This window comes from Silene latifolia, chromosome 7, assembly GCF_048544455.1.
Source record: "Silene latifolia isolate original U9 population chromosome 7, ASM4854445v1, whole genome shotgun sequence".
Taxonomy (NCBI): domain Eukaryota; kingdom Viridiplantae; phylum Streptophyta; class Magnoliopsida; order Caryophyllales; family Caryophyllaceae; genus Silene; species Silene latifolia.
In genome coordinates, this window is record NC_133532.1 from 126,537,370 (window position 1) to 126,558,390 (window position 21,021).

Below are 21,021 nucleotides of genomic sequence, written 5' to 3' on the forward strand. Positions count from 1 at the left end.
TCAGGGGGATCTTGTTGCGGCGGCCATTGATAGGGTAGATGTGGCGGCACAACTACAAACCGCATTGTGCTCGCAGAACCACATCTCCGTAGAGATCACCACTGTTCCATATAATGGGACATCGGTGATGGGTCAAAGGTACTCAAGCCTTCCCTTTGACTGTCTTTCACCTAGAACTGTCTAGGTAGTACCTGTGAGGCCTATCAAAACAGCACTTAAAGGAAAAAGATTAAAACGGCCTCAAGGGAAAAAAAATCCCCTGAGGCTAAAAACAGATAAAATTAAACAAATAAATAAATAGATTGCCTCCCCGGCAACGGCGCCAAAATTTGATACTGTCGTTTCGTACCAAAAATAAATACCTAAGTACTACTAACAGAAGTCAGCGGTAAGTAGGGTCGATCTCCACAGGGAGGCGGTGTACTATCTATTTGTCTATTTATCTGTCTAAATGTCACAATTGGGGGTTTTGATTGTTTTGACTATACTAATGAGGCTAAGGCAAAAGGAAATAAAAGCAAGATAAATTAACAGTAGAGAAGGGAGTATGCTAGGGGTCGGTCCACCGTGGCAGCTATCAGATCTTATACTATCAGGAATACTAAGGCGATTAGACTATTGATAAGAAGAGCTATGGTCGTCACCTTTCGGTCCTTAAACCGCCCTAGAGCGTAAAACGACTTAACTTTCGCCCTCACCGCAATGCCCTATTGTAATTAAGCAAGCCTTCCCTTCCAATCTTTCGATCCAGGTCGGGGTTAACTAAATTTATGGTCTCCTGCATGCATTCATTCGACCGGATAACAATTAAATTGCCTAATACAATTCCTATCGCAAGACTAATCTATATAAGTCAATTAAAACATCGCTACCACGGCTTCCCTAATCCTAACATACTACGGGATTTAGCTACGCATAATTAAAGGGGAAGCAAGAAATAAAAGAAGAACAATAATAAACATTAAGTAATTAAAGAGAAGAAGGGAGAGAAATTACTGTAAATAAATGATCCGGAAATAAGCAAGAACAGAAGTAACAGTGTATATGTATTAAGTGTCGAGAGAAAAGAAGAAGAGAAGAGAAGCCAAATGTCGTCCTCCCTTTCCTATTTATAAGAAAATAGGATTTATTAACCTAATTGCGGAAAATAAAGCTAAAAACCCAAGCCCGTCAAAGATTGTTGCTCGATCGAGCACTTAAGGCTCTCGATCGAGTAATATTACTTAGCATTCCTCTCGATCGAGAACAATTCCTCTCGATCGAGGACTTATTTCCCTTTAATCACTCGATCGAGAAGAAGTAGCTCTCGATCGAGCAAATGGGCTCTCGATCGAATAGAAATAGTTCTCGATCGAGCACTTCTCGCCGCGTAATTCCGCTTCGCGCACTGAACTTCAAACGGCTGCCATTTCTTCGTTACTTGGTCAAACAGGGTGATTCCGGTGGCATTGGAAAGCTAAAAGGACAAAATTTCATCTCCAATTGGAATCACCTTAATAACTGTTGTAGAACTCGAGATATGGCTCTTACAAGCAGGAACTAGCAAATTGAAGCACTCTCTTGGCTCGCCTAACTTCCTTACTCCAATGCGCATCTCAAAATAGCACTTTCCAAGCTCCGACTCAACTCATCTCCTAAATGCATGCGTAGGGACATGTTTTAGGCTTGATTCCGCATCTCTAAGCTCATTCCTGCAATTAATACAAGAACTTCCAAAGTATGCAATTCGGGGCATATTCGTAGCAAATAACTACTAAAATAGCATAAAGATGCGTGCAAGAATAGGCTAAAAAGACTATATAAAATGCACGTATCACCGATACGCTAAAAGATAGACGTATACTCAGCGCAATTGAGACGCCAATCTAGCGGTCAATATGCCTACACAGTTACGGACGCTATCGAAGCCGCAACCCCGATTACCTCGGTCAAAACCGAGAGCGACGGGGAACACGACGGCCGATACGCTAAAAGATAGACGTATACTCAGCGCAATTGAGACGCCAATCTAGCGGTCAATATGCCTACACAGTTACGGACGCTATCGAAGCCGCAACCCCGATTACCTCGGTTAAAACCGAGAGCGACGGGGAACACGACGGCCGATACGCTAAAAGGGAGACGTATACTCAGCGCAATTGAGACGCCAATCTAGCGGTCAATATGCCTACACAGTTACGAACGCTAAAGACGTTGAGCACAGTTGAGGCGTGCATTCGAACTACCTCGATCATGCCGAGTGTGGAAACGAGCGCACTCAATCAGTAACGTGAAAAGACAAACGAAGAACTATGATCGAAGCCCCGGCCAAGCCAAAGGCCGGCAAAGATAACTTTATTACAGGTAATTGCAAGGAGAGTACAAACGACGGCCGTCCCCATAAGGGTAGCCTAAACTCTACCTACCAAAGTTTTACAAAAAGCGAAAAAAACAAAAAAAGCAAAAGATTACAGACTTGGGATTTGAAGCGCCAAAAGGATGGCAGGGAGAGAAGGCTCAATAGTTGGCCCCCGAACAGCTGAAGCTATCCGAGACGCCGGGTGAGTCCGGTGACGACCGCCCGTCTCCCTATGCCTGCCGTTGCCCCCCATCAGTAGCAACGGCATCTTCGGTGGCCGGCTTTGAGGAAGGCTGACCATCTCCAAGTAACTCCTTGGCCTCAGCTGTCTGAGCCGCCTTCGCCGCTTCCGCCTTCTCAGCAGCCGCTGCCTCCGCAGCCTCAGCTATCTCATCCATGAACTGGTCATATTTATCCCACGGGAAGGAGCCGTCGGGGACGGACCTTCTGATTGCCTCCCTGGCCGCCTCCTCGGCCCGGTCCCGGAACTGGGCGCACATTCTAGGGAGGAGATCATCTTGGAGCATCGCAATATCCTTCTCTTTTTGAGCAAGGACAGCCTGCATGTCACTAAGCGCCTCCGCCTGCTTGTGGAATCGATCCTCCCACTCGTCCCTCTTGGCAACCACAGCGTCGTAGGCGCCTTTATACCTATCCCGCTCCTCCATCATCTTGGCCGTGGCGCCATCAGCATTCTCAACTTTGGCTCTCTCGGCCCTCAGCAGCTTCTCAGCCTCCTCCGCACGCTTCGCAGCAGCATGAAGATCCAGCTTAGCCTTCCCGGCTTCCCCCTTCGCAGCAGAAAGGTCAAGCTTGAGCCTTGCAATCAGCGGCCCAGACTGGGCCGTGGCCTTTTCTTGCTCCACGATGAAAGAGGCCGCCAGACGACTCCATCTCCCCAACCTCTTATATATTTTCTCGCCTTCCGCCACGAGCTCGGCGGGAGTAACCTTCTGGGGAGAGGAGTCCACGACGACGTTCTGACCGCCAGCCTTCTCAGTCGCCTTCACAGGCTGCTTCCCTACTTGCCGTTCAGTGAGAACGACAGTTGCCGGCGGTGGATCTACAAAAAGTTTACACAGAGCATCCATGTCACCTTGCGTTGACACGTCAGAAAGCCTGTCGTCAGGAATGTCCAACGAGCCGGCCAAATCCGAACCACAAGTTAAGTCCGTACCAGTTCGAACCCTCTTAGTCGGAGGGTGGTGAGAGCGAGCTCCTCCGCGGCCACGGTAGAAGCGGACGGTGGGTCTTTCCTCTTCTTCGGTGAAGGGGCCTTAGCAACGGTCACCTCCCCTCGAAATGTTGATCACCTCCACATGAACCTTTTCGGCCACCGGGGTCGAAGAGGGAGTTGCCATTGATACAGCCTCCGACTTGGACGCTGCCTTCTTTGTTCTCTTCGGCACGCCGCCAAGAACCCGTGCCTGAGCCGTCTCCGGATCCAACGCCCTCGTCTGTTTGTCCATGAGTTCGTTAGGGGATAGTCGGCGATCCTTCGTTTCAGCCGTAGGATGACGGATGAGAACCTTCCCGTCCTTATCAAGCCCCAGCCTCTTGAGTCCTTCTCGACAGATCCCGACCAAACCGATCCGCAAGAAACCGAACAAGAGTTAAACAAAAAAAAAAAAAAAAGAGTAAGAACAAAGCTCAGAAAAAAGGAACATAACGAGCAAAGGTGGGCCTCACACCGACCCCACTCACCCCAGTTGAGGGCCGGTATGAGGCCGACGCGGCATAGCAGCTCGTCTTGAAGAATAACTGGTCGGGGGCAGCCATCCCTCCTCAAAGCATCAAATAGCCGCATTGCCCGCTTCTCATCCATGATAAGAGGGACAAAAGAAGCGTCCATCTTAACCTTGCTGCCCCGGGTGACGTATTTGTCGTACTCGTCCCGGGTCTCACACCGTAAGTGAACGGGGCCCTGAAAAGACCGAGGCAACGGGTAATCCTCCGGCACTCGGACATACACCCATCGCTCTTGCCAGTCTTTGCAGGAAGTAAGCTTGTTTACGGAGACATATCCCGGCTCCATCTCGCACGTCGTACCACCCCACCCTTCGGGCGAATGAGGGCCGAAGACTATGAAGTCGGCGGAATAAGTCGACCGTAGGGACCTCCCCTTTAAAGAGACAGAGCCACACAAAGCCAATTATCGTCCTCATGGCCAACGGATGCAGTTGGGCCACGGCAAGATTCATAGCTCTGATGATGGCCACGACGTGTTCGTTCAAAGGAAACCGGAGCCCGTACTCCAAATGCCTGATGTATACGCCGATGTGACCCGGGGGAGGACAGCAGACCGCCCTGACCCTCCCGGGGAGGACAATTTTATACCCCTCACCAAGGAAGAAGTGATCTCCGAAAAGAGTTTCTCCGGAGTCGCTTGCGAACTTATTTGTCCAGTACGGTCAAGGCCAGTCGTGCAGGCCTCACCATGGTCTGGAATAGGCCTCCTCCCACCACCGACGGGAGCCCCCTCACCACGACCCGGAGTAGTAATCCTCCCACCATCACCAGGAGCCTCCTCATCTTCATCCTCATCTTCCAACTCCTCCAGGAGGGGCATATCAGCTACGGGGGAAGGAGACCTAGGGCCCCCAAACCTTAGCGGGATGGCCTCCAGCACCTCCTCCTCATCAAGACGCGACGGGGAACCCCCCGGCGCAGAAGTACCAATCCCAGCATCAGAGGACATGGTTCACAACAAATTACTAACAAGAAAAAAATAAAAGTTTGCTTGTTTACCTTAAAGAAAAATACTCGCCGGATCGAATACTCCGAAGATTAAGAAGAAGAAAACCCTTGAAAGTTTGGAAAGATGAAGATTTTGGAGAAAATTTTCGAAAATGAAATGGAGGCCAAAATCACGGAATAACTGCCCTATTTATAGGAAAAGCCCATGGAGAAGGACCAATCAGGGCACAGCCCATGAAGCGTCAACCAATCAGCGAACACACACGTGTCAAGCATGCAACCGCGGGATGTCAATCGTTGCAACACTTGAATGTCAATCAATGCAACAGTGACCAAGCGTCTTCAACACGCCTATTCACATCTCTTCGACTGTTCATCTCCCTCAAACAAATTCCTAGGTATCTAGTCTCCGCCGGCTTCCGACAAACCAAGCCAGGAAGCACCGGCCGGGGGCAATCAAATTCAACCAAGACTCTCACCCTGGTCTCGGCCAGCGTCTTGTTCCTTTCCACATCGGTTACCCTTCACGCACCCATGTGGAGGGGGGATATGGTATATGGTACGGAATAACAGGTGCCACGCCGATACACAAGAAGACGCCGATACAGAAAAATTTGCGAAATTTACTTAGTGCAGAATATATGCTCAGCATACATCGGAGCCCATACCACGGCATAGACTACGCTGGGGGCAAATTGATGGGGCATATTCTGCACCGCTGACCAAGTCAACACACTGAGCAAGGTCAAAGATATCCACAAAGAAGTCAACGACTTAGACCGCCGGGCCGATGCAGCCCATCGGCCCGCTAGCCTGTGTCTCGGCATGGCAACCCGCCAGCCGGGGCACATATCCGCGTACTCACATCCAAGACCCTCGGCCGGCCTGCCGTAGGTCCATCGGCCGAGGGTAGAACGGTCTTTCCACCTGATAAGCCACTTGGCCACTTGGCCACTACGTGCCAAAAGGTGAAAGCCTATAAATACTCCTCAACCTTCATTGAGGAAAGGATCCCACAACTTAACCTAAAATACACTATTCATCTGGTAATATCTCCCTTATCTCTCTACAATACATTCCTAGCCAATTAGTATACAACTTATACCTCTAAGTTCACTGACTTGGGCGTCGGAGTGGGTACGCTTGGCACAAAGCCAAGCCCTCAGTTCGTTCATTGTTGCAGGAAAGGCCGAGAGAGGCGATAGGAGCGAGAAGGGTTCAACCAAAGACATTATTCTACAAGCCACGGGTGGTAACGATACTTGCTCTGGAATTACGCCCGGAACACCTACAAATATCAAACAAAAAAAATGAGATCGGCAAATGTACCTTTTGTTCTAATTGAAGGTTTTATGGTTTAATCTTACGGCCAAATAAGTGTAAGAGAGTCAATTATTAATGTTCATATGGGTCGCTAATATATGAATTTTTTTAATGTTAGTAAACTGAGAGTTAATATAATTAGTTTATTTTATATGAATTTAAATTCATATAATGTATTTTTTGTAATTAGTTTTTTATATATGAATTAATGTTCACCTTACTGACATAAAAAATCATATATTAGTTACTCATATATTAATTGACTCTCTTGCACTTATTTGGTAATGCCCTCAAAAATAAATGTCTTACATGTATTCAATTTGGTCCACTTATCATCAGATAATTGTACCTCTATTCTTTTCTTGATCTTTGTGCCAAAACCAGAGGTGAACAAATGATCGTGAGAGAGGGAGTAATTATTATTTGTTCATATAATTGTGAGACAATCAAACATAGCATTTGGTAAAACTCATTTATGTAATAAGACATAACATCTGAGAGGGTAATATAATAAATCACCTGTGCACTAAGATCAATACTTTACATTGAGATTATAATTAAAAAAATCAACTCGCATGATTTAAGGAGTTGAAAAGAAAAAAAATCACAAAGTATCGTGAATGAAATTAAGAAATGCAATTGCACAAATATATGCATAAACAAAATAACTTTTCAAAATTCCGTCTAAAATCTACTAATGAAATAAGCTTACACTTTCACTTTTTAAAAAACAAACATAATCTCTACTTAGATCAATACTTTACATTGCCACCCGTGCAGTGCACGGGTACAAAAACTAGTTTTTAAAAACGAGAAATACCACTTTTTAGCTCGGTGGAAGGTCAAACAATTCAAGGATAAAATGAGGTGAAGATTATCGGAGAAAAAAGATTATACAGATGTACTACCTTATACTTAATGAGTTTTTGAGTTTTTATATATATTGTTTTTCAGTTTTATAGAGTTTATAAATTACATTTTAGTTTTATGACGTCAAAAATTAAATTTTTCTGAGCTTATATGTAAGCTTTATGAGTTATAATGTAACTTTTTGAAATTAATGTTTAAGTAAATGAACTCAAAAATTTATAACAAAACTCAAAAATTTAAAATTAAAACTCAAAAACTTTATAATTTTTAAGTAAATGTATTACAACAACGGTATAACCACTTACTGACATTATCAGCATCAAAACTTTTAACATTTTTTAACTACACAAAATCTCATTTGTGACGGCACGTATCCGTCATTTTGGAGTGACGGATACCATTTTCCCTCACAAATGACCCAAATAGAGAAGAGAGGGAAGCACATGGGAGTGCCCCCACCTTGTCCCCCGAATCCGTTTTGTGAGTGGCATTATCCGTCACTTGTTCCGACCCGTCTTCAGCAAGACTAATTGTTTTAACTATAATATAGCTAACCACCTCAAGCTACTCAAACCGATACATAACAGGTGGCCATAGAGCTACTCCGGTGGGCTGAATAAACGCGTCAATTCTCTTCCTACCCTTCAGAGTTCCCGCTCACTAGCTTGTCAACAGGAAGCCACTTTCGGCTTATACACGCAAGACAAGTTATAAATTCAATAGAACACTTCGATGTCTGTAAGACTGTAACAGCGTTAAATTGCATTCACCTAGCTGGTGCAGATGAGAGACTGGACACAATTACTCATTTACTCGAGTAAGGTAGACTCACAGGGCGCCAGGGCGGTTATCAGAACCTTTTATGTTTTGCCTGATCCTTCCATTCTTCTGTTCTTAACATAGGCGTATCCAAGGGGGGTGCAGTGGATGCACCTGCACCCCCTGTTTCTTCAAAAATAACTAAAAAGAACAGCGTAGGTGTTTCACTAATATTTAGTTGATGCAGTGGTTTGAGTCCCAATTTCTTTCCCCTGACACAGTTGAAATCCAACACTTTAAAAGATTATTTTTTTATTTTTTTGTGGTCTTTGGGTGGTGAGATTTGCTGGGCCATATCATCAACCAAAAACGCAAGCATTAAGTCCAACTTCTAGCCTATTTCATATATTCATGGCATTATTACTCCGTATAAAAACTCTCTTATAAGACCGTCCTATATTATTTGAGTTATACTCCCTCCATTCAACAATTATCACCCCATTTCTCTATTATATGTGAGGGGTATTATATTGAAATGAGGTGATAAAAGTTGAATGGAGGGAATATTAATTAGTACTTTTAGATATTTGGATGTATTCATGTATGAACCTTAAAAAATTTTATTTTCATTTAAGCAACCTTTATTACGATATGTTTAAGTGTTACTCTATAGATGATATAAATTGTTATGTTTTAATGTTATGGATGACCAAGATAAATATTTTATTATTTTATTATTTGTAGTGATGATAAAATAATATTTTCAATGATAAAAAACTTTCATAGAAATCCGCATCCCCGTTATTAGAATTCTGGAGACGCCACTGGTTCTTAAGGTTTCAAGTCGTACAAGGATGGAAAATAGACTATAACAGAATGTCGTCAATAGCACCTGGCGAGTCTCATCGCTTAAGACACCATTTCCAACCGAGATTCTGAATTTATCTTAACTCCTGAAACGACGATCAACTTGCAGATCTTCTGGTTCTGCTAATTTTATTTCAAGTACATTCAAGCAAGCATTTGTTTCTTCAATAAATCATATTACGTCTCAAAAACCGACTGCCTGTTATTATACATGTCGAGTCCTTCCAATTCCCAACTTCTTACACTGAACTTCTTAAGGCATGTTCATTATTCCCAACGTACAACCTTCCACGCACAAGTGCACAACAGTAACAACTTCTTTAAGACCATTCCCAAGCAAGGTCAATTGCTTGGTCATGACCTTGCTTGGTCATGGTTAGTTACATAATTAAGCTTCTTAATTGGTGACCAAAGTAGCTAATTTGTGACCAAAGGTCAATTTGTGACCTTTGAAGGTGAATTTGTGACCTTTGCTTCATTTTGGTGACCTCTTCCATGACCCAATAGGTGTCATTTTTTGGTTTGTTGGACACAAAAAAAAAGGACAACTTCAATCCACTTCTCCTCTGCCAAAATGGTGTTCCTCTGTCATTTTCCCAAAAATGAGAAAAGTAAAGAACAAGTTGATAAACAAAATTAAATTATGAATATATACTAAATTAAAACAAGAAAAAATATAAGTATATTAAAAAGGGCCATATTTTTTAATTGTCAACAAAATAAACTCAATTTTGATGTATTTTGACCCACAAAAATTTACCGAGTTGAACAACAAAATCGTTTAAACAGTTTGGGGATGGTCTAACAACAACAAATGAAGAAATATGGGTTGATTTGGGACTAAAAAAATAACAGATAGATGATTAAAAAAAGGATTAGAAAAAAAATTATACCTGGATGATGAAGATCTTGGAAACCCAGAAATGAAAAATAATTAATGAAGGTGAAGATCTGGGTAGGATGAAGGAGGGCAGTGACGGGAACGAAGAAGATGAAGGTTGGGTAGATGGAAGGAGATCATAGTTTTATCATTTAATTATGGTGTATATGGAGATCGTAGATGAAGATATTGAAGATGATGGAGTATATTGAAATGATTGAAGATTAGATGAAGGAGACGATTAGATGAAGGTGTATATTGAGTGTGTATTGAATGATTGAAGGAGACGATTAAAGATGATTAAAGGTACTCGAGATTTCCGATAGAGATTGAAGATAAGATAGAGATTACTCGGAATTGAAGATAAGATAAGAGAATATTGAAGAGAATACTCGGAATTAGACAAGCTACTCGGTTTTTATTAATTAGTTACTCGGAAAGAGACAAGTTACTCGGTTATTATTAATTAGTTACTCGGTTATTTTTAATTGTTAATGACATCGTCTAATCACTTTTCAAAATTATAACGTTATTTAATTTTTTTTTTTTCGTAAAGTGTTAGGATAAATAATGTGGAAAATGATATTTACAATAATAGATAAATAATATATTTATAAATAATAGATAAATAATATATTTATAAAATGTTAGGATAAATAATTGTAAAAGAGAGAGAAAAGTGGGGTAGAGAATGTGGAAAATGATTGGGAATGTTGTAAAGTGGATAATGATTGGGTTGATGACCTAGGTCGCGACCTTCTGCTTGGGAGGGTGAAAATGAGTCAAGGTTAATAATGTGAGATTACGAGTAAAATCGGGTCGTGACCTAGTTAGCGTGACCTTTGCTTGGGGATGGTCTAACTTCCGCATTGATCCTGATAAATTAGGTCGAAAATTCATGTTTGAAAGAGCTAAAACATAAAGATTCACCATTCTCTTAAAGAAAAATGTCATCAAAGTCCCGCAACAGGTCACCTTTCAGTATAAGGATTATATACATGAACCTTAAAAACGAGCAACCTGTTTTGTCATATATTCTCAACTTATCAGTTAGTTACCTACTGGTCGATCTCTTTTTAAGACGGTGACGGTTATATCCGTCTTGTATGTAAAAGAGGTCAAATATTACCTCGGATTGGACAAGAGTTTGTCATTCCCGCTTTTATCTCGTCTATTTATTTAATTCATTTCCTGTTTAAGACGGACATGATTCACATGAATCATTTGAATTAGGGTTAAATCAAGGGTTTTCAATCAGTTTCAGATCCAGGGTACTCAAAATTCTCAATAGAACAATTACTAGCTTGAAATCAGTCACATCCTATTAAAATGATCTCAAACGTCACAAACTTATAACCGTCACAAGAAAAACTTGCTGGAAAACACAAATACGGTATATATGGGTAATACTGGCAAACATAAAACCAATGAAATTTATGCTGCAAAGCGGCTCCCAAATCAATATCCGCACATTTTTTGAGTTATTAGGCAACCTTGACTGATTAATACAGCCAGAACACCTCAGTACTGTGCGGGACAAAAAAAATTCGACAAACAAAAAGACCGTCTTAACTAAAAACGTCTTTTACCTACTAATTAAAATAGAGGTTTTAAGTTAAGACGGTGTTAAAAAAGACAGACTGTTGCGGAAAATTACATATGAAGAAGAAATCCTTCAGAATGCAGGTATAGAGATTAGAGAATGCGGTAGAGAGAGCAGAGCAGGTGGTGTGGTAGAGACTATAGAGAGATTGCAAAAGGTTATATATAGGCTTTTTAATTTGGGATTTTTGATTGTTATAAACCCTAAGAGGACTCTTTCGGGTCTTTGTGGCTTTGGTCCAATGTGATAGTCACATACTCACATGGGCTTTGGATACAAGTTGGATTGGAATACGTTGTCATCCTAGTTTGACTTCGTAAAGCTAACCCGATTCAATTGACTTGATCTGGAAAGGCGATCCGAAATCCAAATTTGACCTGAGCTATAACCCCCGTATGTGACCTAAAACTCAAATTGACCCCACCCAACCCGAACATGACAGCTTTGTTTGTCATAGCACCGGAGCAGGATTTGACTTCATCATCAATGATTGCTTATCACCCGTAACGCTTCCAGACATGGAAAATCAATCTTATATTTCCTAGAATCCCCCAACATTAGCACACATCTAGGAATCAAACTCAACAAATTGTACTGACATGCTATTAAACTATCAATAGTAAAATTATCCAATGAGTTTCCCTTGTGACGGGTCAAGTATCATCCACATGGCTAGATAATATAATTTTTTTTTTTTGGTACTAGAGAGGGGCTAAGCCCCGAAAATTAATTAATTGCTATTACACGAGGAATAACAACCCAAATATGTCCTCCCGAAGGATAGTACGTAAATCATTAAAAGGTACGTCTAAATGCGTTGGAGTGGTGCTAGAATTCACCCCTGTTTTGGCCAATAAATAATTTGTCTTATTTACCCATGTGAATTTTACTTGACCTATCACAAACTTGTGACGATCGGCCATCACAAGTTTATACAGGATCACAAACTACCCATCCTTCAGTTGTTAACGGGGGCAGGCTTGCCTTGCAAGGTGTATCCGAATTCTACAGTCTGCCATCAATTTTAAGGCCTACATGCAGACAAATAATTCCACTTTAATTTAAACAAAGTGAGGGAAGCAATACGCTTACAGAGATGTAGAGGTCTGATATTCGGTGATGGTGACCAATACAACTCCAATGTTTTAACCGGCCAACAAAACAACGTCAAGGCACCATCGACAGCATTGGGGTCCTCTTTTCCGAACAAATCTTTTAATGACTTATTACCTCGAACTTTTATCTCTTCCGAATTTGGCAGCTCTGAATATATTGATACGAACCCTTCTTTCTCCCCGGAACATGATGATGGAAAATACAACATCTTCGTCTTGTAATTGGGTGAGTGTGAGGGAATATAAGCTCTCCAATATTATGGACGAGATTTTTCGCAACCTTGATGAGATGCTCAATGCCTGTTGTCTTAGCCTAGGAACAGGATTTGAAATAACCGTCAGTGATTGCTTGTCCCATAGTTCCATCACTTCATCATTCACAAATATCACCCGTACCTCTTCCATCGGGAAATTAATCTACAGTTAAAGCAACTACGTTGCTATACAAGATTAGTTCAAAACTTATTACCTAATAATCAGTAATTAATAGTTTAAAGTTATCTGTTTGCCTTATCATGGAATAAGGCTGAATAATTTTATGACTTGCCAAACATTTTCATGCTCCCAAACACGTCATGATCAACATTTTCAATTTCGGGAATTCGAGTTTGGAATCTCCTCGTAGAAACTCTCGTGATTATCCAAGTCTTTTATCTCTAAATATTTCAACCGGTAAATTGTTTATCCAATTTCCCCAGTTCGAAGTATTTAGAGATAAAAGACTTTGGATAATCTCAAGAGTTTCTACGAGGAGGTTCCAAACTCGAGTTCCCGAAAATGAAAATGTTGATCATGAACGTGCTTAGGAGCATGAAAATGTTTGGCAAGTTAGAAGATTTTTCAGCCTTAATCCATGATAAGGTAAGCGGATAATTATCAACCATTAATTACTCATAATTAGGTCATAAGTTTGAACTAATCTTGTGTAGACAATGTAATTGTACGTTTTAATAATAATACGGGTACGTATACTATAAAACAGAGTACTAATAAAAATAGTTACAATATATGATAACAGGTACAATTGTAATGAAAATATGTACCAAATAAAAGAGTCATTTTCTGCCTATTAACTAAAAGATTAAGTCAAATTTGAAATTTTTCCCACTCGAATCACTTTTAGTAACAAATGAGCTTGATATTTAAAAATTTATTATATAAATGTTTGGCTTAATTTATAATCCATTTTGTATCTATTTTGGCAACACAATATTACATTATGTATTATACACAGTATATTCACAATATAAACAGAAAATACATTATTTTTTAAAACTACAAAATCTTAACCGTTCATGTAGAAACTAAAAATCAATATTATTACTTACTAACAACTTTACAATCATTTTATTTTTGATAAATACACATTTAACTCCTCATTAAAAAAAAATCATAAATTAACTTCACAATTCATTATAAGTTTGTCACGCAATAACTTATTGTGAGATCGTAGCTACAAGACTATTGTTAATCCACTTTAAAGGATAATCAATAACATTTCGTAAATGTAATGTTAGAATATTACATTTGATCAACTTTTAAAATTCGCTAACTTTACATGTCTCGGCATGCCAAACACCAACATAATCAACTTGATCAATAATAAGCTTTTCCAAAATTTGATGCAGAAATGAAGTTCTAAACACCAAAATACCAAATCCTTAAGGAATTGTGTAGGAATGGGCTTCGAATCAACGGTTCTTATATGCAAAGGTTGCTGGATCATGTAGACATTTACTTATAAAATCATCTTATATATGCTTGCCCAAAAATTTAGTAGCTCCTGTTCATTAGACCATCCCCAAGTAATGGTCATGCTAATTAGGTCACCATTATACTTTACTATTAATTATCCATTTCTACAAAATTTTCCACTTTTCCAATCATTTATCTTTTGCACTATTTAAGGGTCGAATCCGCAAAGAGCATGGGAGAGTACTAATTGTTTTAACTCTTTTGTTTAGCTAAGTCGGCTATAATTGAGTTGTGCTTTTAAACTAGTCAACTAAACTAATTAAGATAGAATGCAATGGATTATGGAAAAAGAGCAAGTGGAATTAAAATTTGTAATTCAATGAAAGGAAAGGCGTAGGACCTGATTTCCCACCAACAATTTCGTGTTTTATATCATGATTCTCATTAACTAGCTAATTGGGGTGATACGCATAGAGGAGATGGCTCTAATTCGCCCAACACCCCCTCTCGGATTCGCATTAGGACACTAGTTTTCCCAACCCCTTCCCTTTCGGTCTCGGAGGATGGAATCCTCAGGTTGGAACCCTTCAAACCTAGAAACGTGCACTTTCCTAAGCTATCCAAGTTTCACCTAAGTCCCAAAAGCCCTCATCATTTTTCGGGTCATCCAACTCCTTCTCTCGAAGGTAGAATTCAAACACTAGTCTAGAGGTACCCTCCCTTGGTTCTCCGTTTCAGTCTCAACCTAAGTTAGCAAAAAGGTCTAATAAATTGGGGACCCGATTTCCGACCTAACCAACTTTCGTTGGTGGACAAGGGTCACAAACCAAAATTCCCCACAATTGACCAATTCATCAAATCAATCCTCTAGCCTATCCTTTACTAATCCTCCCCAACAACTACTTTTATATGAATCAATCAAATAAACCACTCATGTCGGGGTTAATCGCGCCCTAGTTAAAAGACTACTCACTATTCATGTCGGTTAAGTCAACAAAAATGAGAAAGGTTGACACTTTAGCAATAGACATGTTATCAATTCGATTTCTATCACTAATCATGCAATTGGTAACAATAATGATGATAATAAACTAATCAAACCTTAATTAAAGTGGAAACAAGCTAAAAGGTGGTAACTTTAACTACCATCAATGGAAATATTCAACAACAAGAAGAACACAAACAAGGGAAGTGAAATTGATAAATAAAACAAGGAATTAAAGAGTGGTAAAGAAAATATACCAATAAAGATCAAAATAAATAACTTCATTGAATTAATTGCTTGAATAAATGAAGAACATGAGATCCAATTTCTTCCCCAAATATTTTCTCCAACTACTCAATTTTGATCTAAAAACAAGTGTGTCTAATTATGTTCTCAACAAAATAGGTCTAGCTATTTATACAAAAAGGTCCAACAACACAAATACAAGGGTCGAAACTGAAATTAGGGCCAAAAGACCTTCATCCGGTGTTGGGAACGCCAACCCCCCAATCTGAACATCGGACGAAGGACCCGACGTCTAGAGGGTACACCCACAAGGCTTATTTTATACACCCATGAGGGAGGTCCATTTGCACCCTGGCTGAGGTTTTTACACCCACAAGGTTTGAAAGGGCTCCAAGACGGCTTCAAATATCCGCTTCTCTTCTTGCAAATAGTTCCGGCCTCTAAACGACCTCTTATTTCACCTAGAAAAATGTGAAGTATTACAATAATCTTGCAAGGCAATGTGTAAAGTAAGTAAATGCAAATTTATTATGGACTAAGGCTAAATTAGCTTAAGAGTGCATTAAATTGAGATCAAGTGAAGGATTTTTGGTCAAAATTGTAGGGTGATAATGTAGTTATCACTCATCCTATTACTTTTGCTCGCACCCAATAAAAATAGAACAACTCATCTCCACTAGGTCATGAAGGAGGTCATGAGGAAGATAAATTTGGAAAGGTCATCATTTGACCTTTTTGCTCCAAAGGTCATCCTAATTTTTGTGTTAAGTGGTAATTAGTGTGACCAAAGAAGATCATGACCTAGCAATTGACCTTGTTTAGAGATAGTTTTAGGCAACGGTCATGGAAACCCGGTGCGAGGGAAAAGGAGCAACAAATCGGTGTTGTTTAGTGTCGCAGTCCATTGTTAATTAAAAGTCCATCAATGACTTCCAATCCTTATTTGTCACCCTCAGCCTCGGGTACAACCTCCTTGAAATTAGCATCATCCATCAAGAGAGGTGCAATCAAATTAACTAAAGGACTAAACAATTTTTTCACGGCTTCTTTTACCGTATTCTTATCCATATCCACATATGATATACTCCCTTAATTTTTCGATTTTCACCCCATTTGCTTTATTGCGTCTCCAAGACGCCACTTTGACCGTATTTTTCGATGTATATATGTTATTTTTTTTTTTTTGATTTTTTTTTCGTGAAAGATTTGATATTAATTGTAAATGTTTTAGTTTTATAAATAAATAATTTTTATTCTCCAACTTATTGGCGGTCAAAGTCCGGAAACTTTGACCTCCAAAAGGCAAATGAGTTAAAATAGGAAAATGGATGGAGTATTAACTAACAAAGCGTTGGATTTAGCATCCGTATTATTCTAAGGAGGTGTTTGGTTGCAGCTTTTGGAATTGATTCAATCCATTCTAATGTTTGGTTGGAGGGTTTTGGAATTGAGTTAGATACCCAATGGATTCTAACTCTATTCCAACCCCTTGAAATCTCATACCCATGTATACATCCAAGTTTCTCTAAATCATTCCACTCTACTACTATACTCAATTCATTCCAAGATCGAACCAAACACTTGTGAGCAAGTGTGGGGTTATGACTCCATACCTCTATAATATCACAATCCATACCAATCCACTTCGATAGTTTGAACCAAACGACCCCTAAGAGAATTCCACATCACTTGTATTACCGGCTACAATCTCCTCCAAATCTTAATCGCCTTTTTGTAACTTTATCTAAGTTTCTATCCTTTAAGATCCTGGTGGGCGGTGGCAATTACCGTCATCATCTTATCCTCTTTTATTATATAAGCTTCTTAAACTCGACAATATGCCCTTCATGACTTCCACCACTTCTTCAACCACCCCCTTACAAACGCACTCGTCAATAGTAGTATACACCTTGACACAATACATAATACTACCATTTGTTTTCCTTTCCAAGGGGCCGTTTTTGTAAAGTAGAATGATTTTGTGTCTAATGCATGCAACTTTACCCATCTAATACGAATTAAAACACTCACATTTTACTTACAAACGCACTTGGGCAAATCATTAGTTAATAGTGAAAATTTTTTACTTGTGCTCTTCTTCAGTCTATGGAACCCCTTCTTTCTTTCTTGCTCGGCGGGCCAAACACCGAGTCCTATCATGCCACCAGGACTATAAGTGTGATTATACCCATCATAGTCATTATGGTTGATCCACTCCAGGGTGGATGCAGAAGCAGTGTCATAGCCAGGAATATGAACCAAACCAGCTTTAATATTACTAACATCTTCTTCTAGTTCTTTGTATTGTTTAATCACATCACCCACAGTTTTCCCAGGAAGCATAGTTTCCACCTTCTGCCATCTATCCGAAGTGTCTTGATCATACACTACAAGAGCATTCTCGAAGATTTTGTTCTCAGCTTGTATCCATTTTGCAGCTCTACTCACTAGTCACTACAAGGAAAACGCATATTACTGACGGAAATTTTCCATCAGAAACGCCGCTTATCCTTCAGAAAAGCGCATTCCTGAAGGAAATTCCATCAGTAAGGCGCATCTCTACGTTTCGTCACTAAAAACGCCTTTCTGACGGAAAATTCGTCAGTATTTCTATTTACTGACAGATTATCCATCATACAATCAAAAGGAGGTTCTGACAGAATATCCGTCACTAATAAGCAATACTGTCGGGTTTCTGATGGAGATACCGTCACATGTGTCACCTGTAGTGGGTCAAATTTTGAATTTTACATGTACTGACGGAACGACAGAAGAAATATGTTCTCCAACTTGCATATTATCCCCGCTATGTTTGACTCTAGACGTTCCATAGAATCAACTTTAATCGTAGAACTATACAAGTCTCTAAAAAATTGGCTTATCTCAGTTATTGCATTCCAAGAACCCGAAGGGAGCAAGTGTTTCAAGGCAACATGGGGTAGCTGTTCCATAAAGACATGACAATCATGACTTTTCATGGAATGCAACGCCATCTTTTTATGGTCAACACACCGACTCAAATCTGAAGCACAACTGAATCGTAGAACTACACAAGTTTCTAAAAATCATGCCTTAATCTTTTTCCAATTAATGTAATCTTTCCTTGATTACTCTTTAGGGGGCGTTTGTTTCGCGCATGGGTATGGGTTTGGAATCAGGAATCATATCTGGGTGGTATCGGGTTGGAACTCCATTCCTCATACCTTGCGTTTGTTTCAATTGTAAGCGATATGGGTTTGAAACTAAGTAAAAGTTGAAATATGTAAAATCCAAGACTTTAATTAATAATTTAAACATATTAAATCATGAGAATAAAGATTTAATCAAATAATTAAATAAAATATTTCATTTTCAATATGTTATAATATTTATTTTCACATTTTTGTTAATCATAATTTGATACCTATGGCCTATGGGTATCAATCTCATACCCACCCCCCTCCTTGGGTATGAGAAACCCATACCTCATGGGTTTGAGGTATGGGTATGAAACCCCCGAATTCGCCAAACAAACACTTGGTATGAGTTTAGCTCATTCCAAACTCATACCTCATACCTCTAATGAATGAACCAAACACCCCCTTAGTTACTTCTAGATCTAGCATTGTCGTTGGATTTCCGTGGGTTTATGCTTGAATATTAGTGACAAGTTTTCGTCTTTATTCAAGATTTCTTTCCTTTTATTGTTCAATTAGTTGGTATTGCTTCTCAATCTCCTTTTGATTTCTTGTTCATCTTTCATTAAGTTGTTTATTACTTGTTTTCTCATTATGCTTAGTTTAGATTATTTGTTTGTTGTTATTTACATCCTTCTTACTACATGACTAGTGAGTAATAACCTTGCTAGGGTTATTGTGTGATTGGGGGATAATTAAAAGGTAAAATCTATGCTTGTTGAGTCTTCAAAAATGGATTAATTGTTGTGGTTTCAACTAGTGATATTAAGTGTTTGATGTAATGCTTGTTTGACAAACTTGTATGAATCTCTATTTATTCAACACTCCTATAATATTGAGAGCCTTAGGAGTTGTTAGACCATGCACTATGTTGGATGGGCAGAACGGGTGTATGCGAGAGCTAACCCTAATCGACCTAGGTAGGGCCGTAAAACCGAGAGCCTCGGTTCATAGTCCGACAATAACATTGACCTAATTTAGACTCGCATGTGTAGAACCCTTTGATTACTCCTATAAACCCATAACACGCACTTTAGTGCTTTCTTTTGATTGTTACAGTTTTTATTTACATTCTTGTTACGGTTCTTTAGTTTCATTAGTTTAGATAAACCCAAAACCTTAACAATTGTGACACTTGCATAAATTGAAATAGATAGACTTATAACCTAAAACACATCGTCCCGTAAATCGACCTCGACTTACCTACTTGCTAGTTGCTTGTGAAATTATAAATGTGCTTGATTGAGTGAACAACAACTCGCTCCGATCACATACACCCTTGCTACGTAATTATGTAGCAAAATTAAAATATAATGGGTTTTTATAAAACCTAGCAATTGAGTCCTCTCCAATTCGGTGCGGGTTTGTGTTTGTTGCAAATGGTTTTTGTCTTTATTCAAGATTTCTTTCTTTTTATTGTTCAATTAGTTGGTATTGCATCATTGAACACCTTTCAATTCTCTCTCTACAAAATTCTCCTCCTTCTCTCTACAAAAAAACTCCCCAAAAAATTAAAACCTGACACTACCATCTTCCCCTTCCTCTCACTGATCCCTGAGTACACCTGCTCGGGTCGCCGGTGATTGGACCGTCATGTGGTCCATCTCCGGTGACCCTTTTTTCTCAATTCCCACTCTAACCATTCTTACCCAGTTTTGTGTTTTAATCGATCTCTATCTAGAATTTTCTGTTTTTTTCTTCTTGATTAAATGATCGATTATCTTGTTTTATGTTTAGTTGTGGTGTGAGCATGCCTTCCTTTCAATCTTCAATGTTCCCGTCCTCATGAATCTCCATCCACCGTGCAGGCACCTTGAGACGATCGTCTTTCTGGATCACCTTTTCCGTGCATGCAATTAGGGTGGTGATCCCCCCATTTCCCCCATCACCCTAGGCTTTGCGGTTGGACTGTTGAAGTCCGTTGTTGCTGTTTTGGGTCTGCTCGACTGTCAGGGAGGTGATCCCCTCATTTCCCCCACCTCCCTTGGTATTGCGGTCGGACCGTGATGTTGTCCGTTGTTGTTTTTATGGGTCTGATTGTCCGATTTGGCGTTCCCCTCTCCCTCGCCCTTTCCCCCGACTTTCGGATCGTTGTCTCTTTGTTCTGTCGGGTTCTGGAATTGGCCTGTCTCTCGTTTTGGTGCTTGCATGTATGTTGTTTGGTTGTTTTCGGTACTAGAGTCGATAAATTCTAGAATATAAGCGACGGGTGCAAATGCAAACTGCAGTATTTCCAAGATTCTGCGAGTTAAATCGTATTTAGTAAGCTTGGAGCCTTGAACAGGAACCAATTAAGAAATTTTTGCAAGTTGAAGGGATAGAGTGGTGTGGTATGGTGCGCAATTTTATTAGTGGGCTAATTAAATTTCTGAGCATACAAGTCATCAAATTTTTATTTACCTTCGTCCACAGTGCTTATTATTGTTGTCTGGTCCTTCGTTTGATCAAGGGTTTTCGGACGGATTTT

The 21,021-nt window shown here is 39.8% G+C and overlaps 1 long non-coding RNA gene across 1 annotated transcript; it reads right to left on the reverse strand.

Moving 5' to 3' along the window:
* Positions 1 to 8,770: 8,770 nt before the first annotated feature.
* LOC141593043 (uncharacterized) lies at positions 8,771 to 10,102 on the reverse strand. Its single transcript, XR_012521274.1, has 2 exons — positions 9,748 to 10,102; positions 8,771 to 9,439 (listed from the first exon to the last, which is right to left on the reverse strand). It is a non-coding gene; the product is annotated as an uncharacterized LOC141593043 (long non-coding RNA).
* Between the last annotated feature and the right edge of the window lie 10,919 nt (positions 10,103 to 21,021).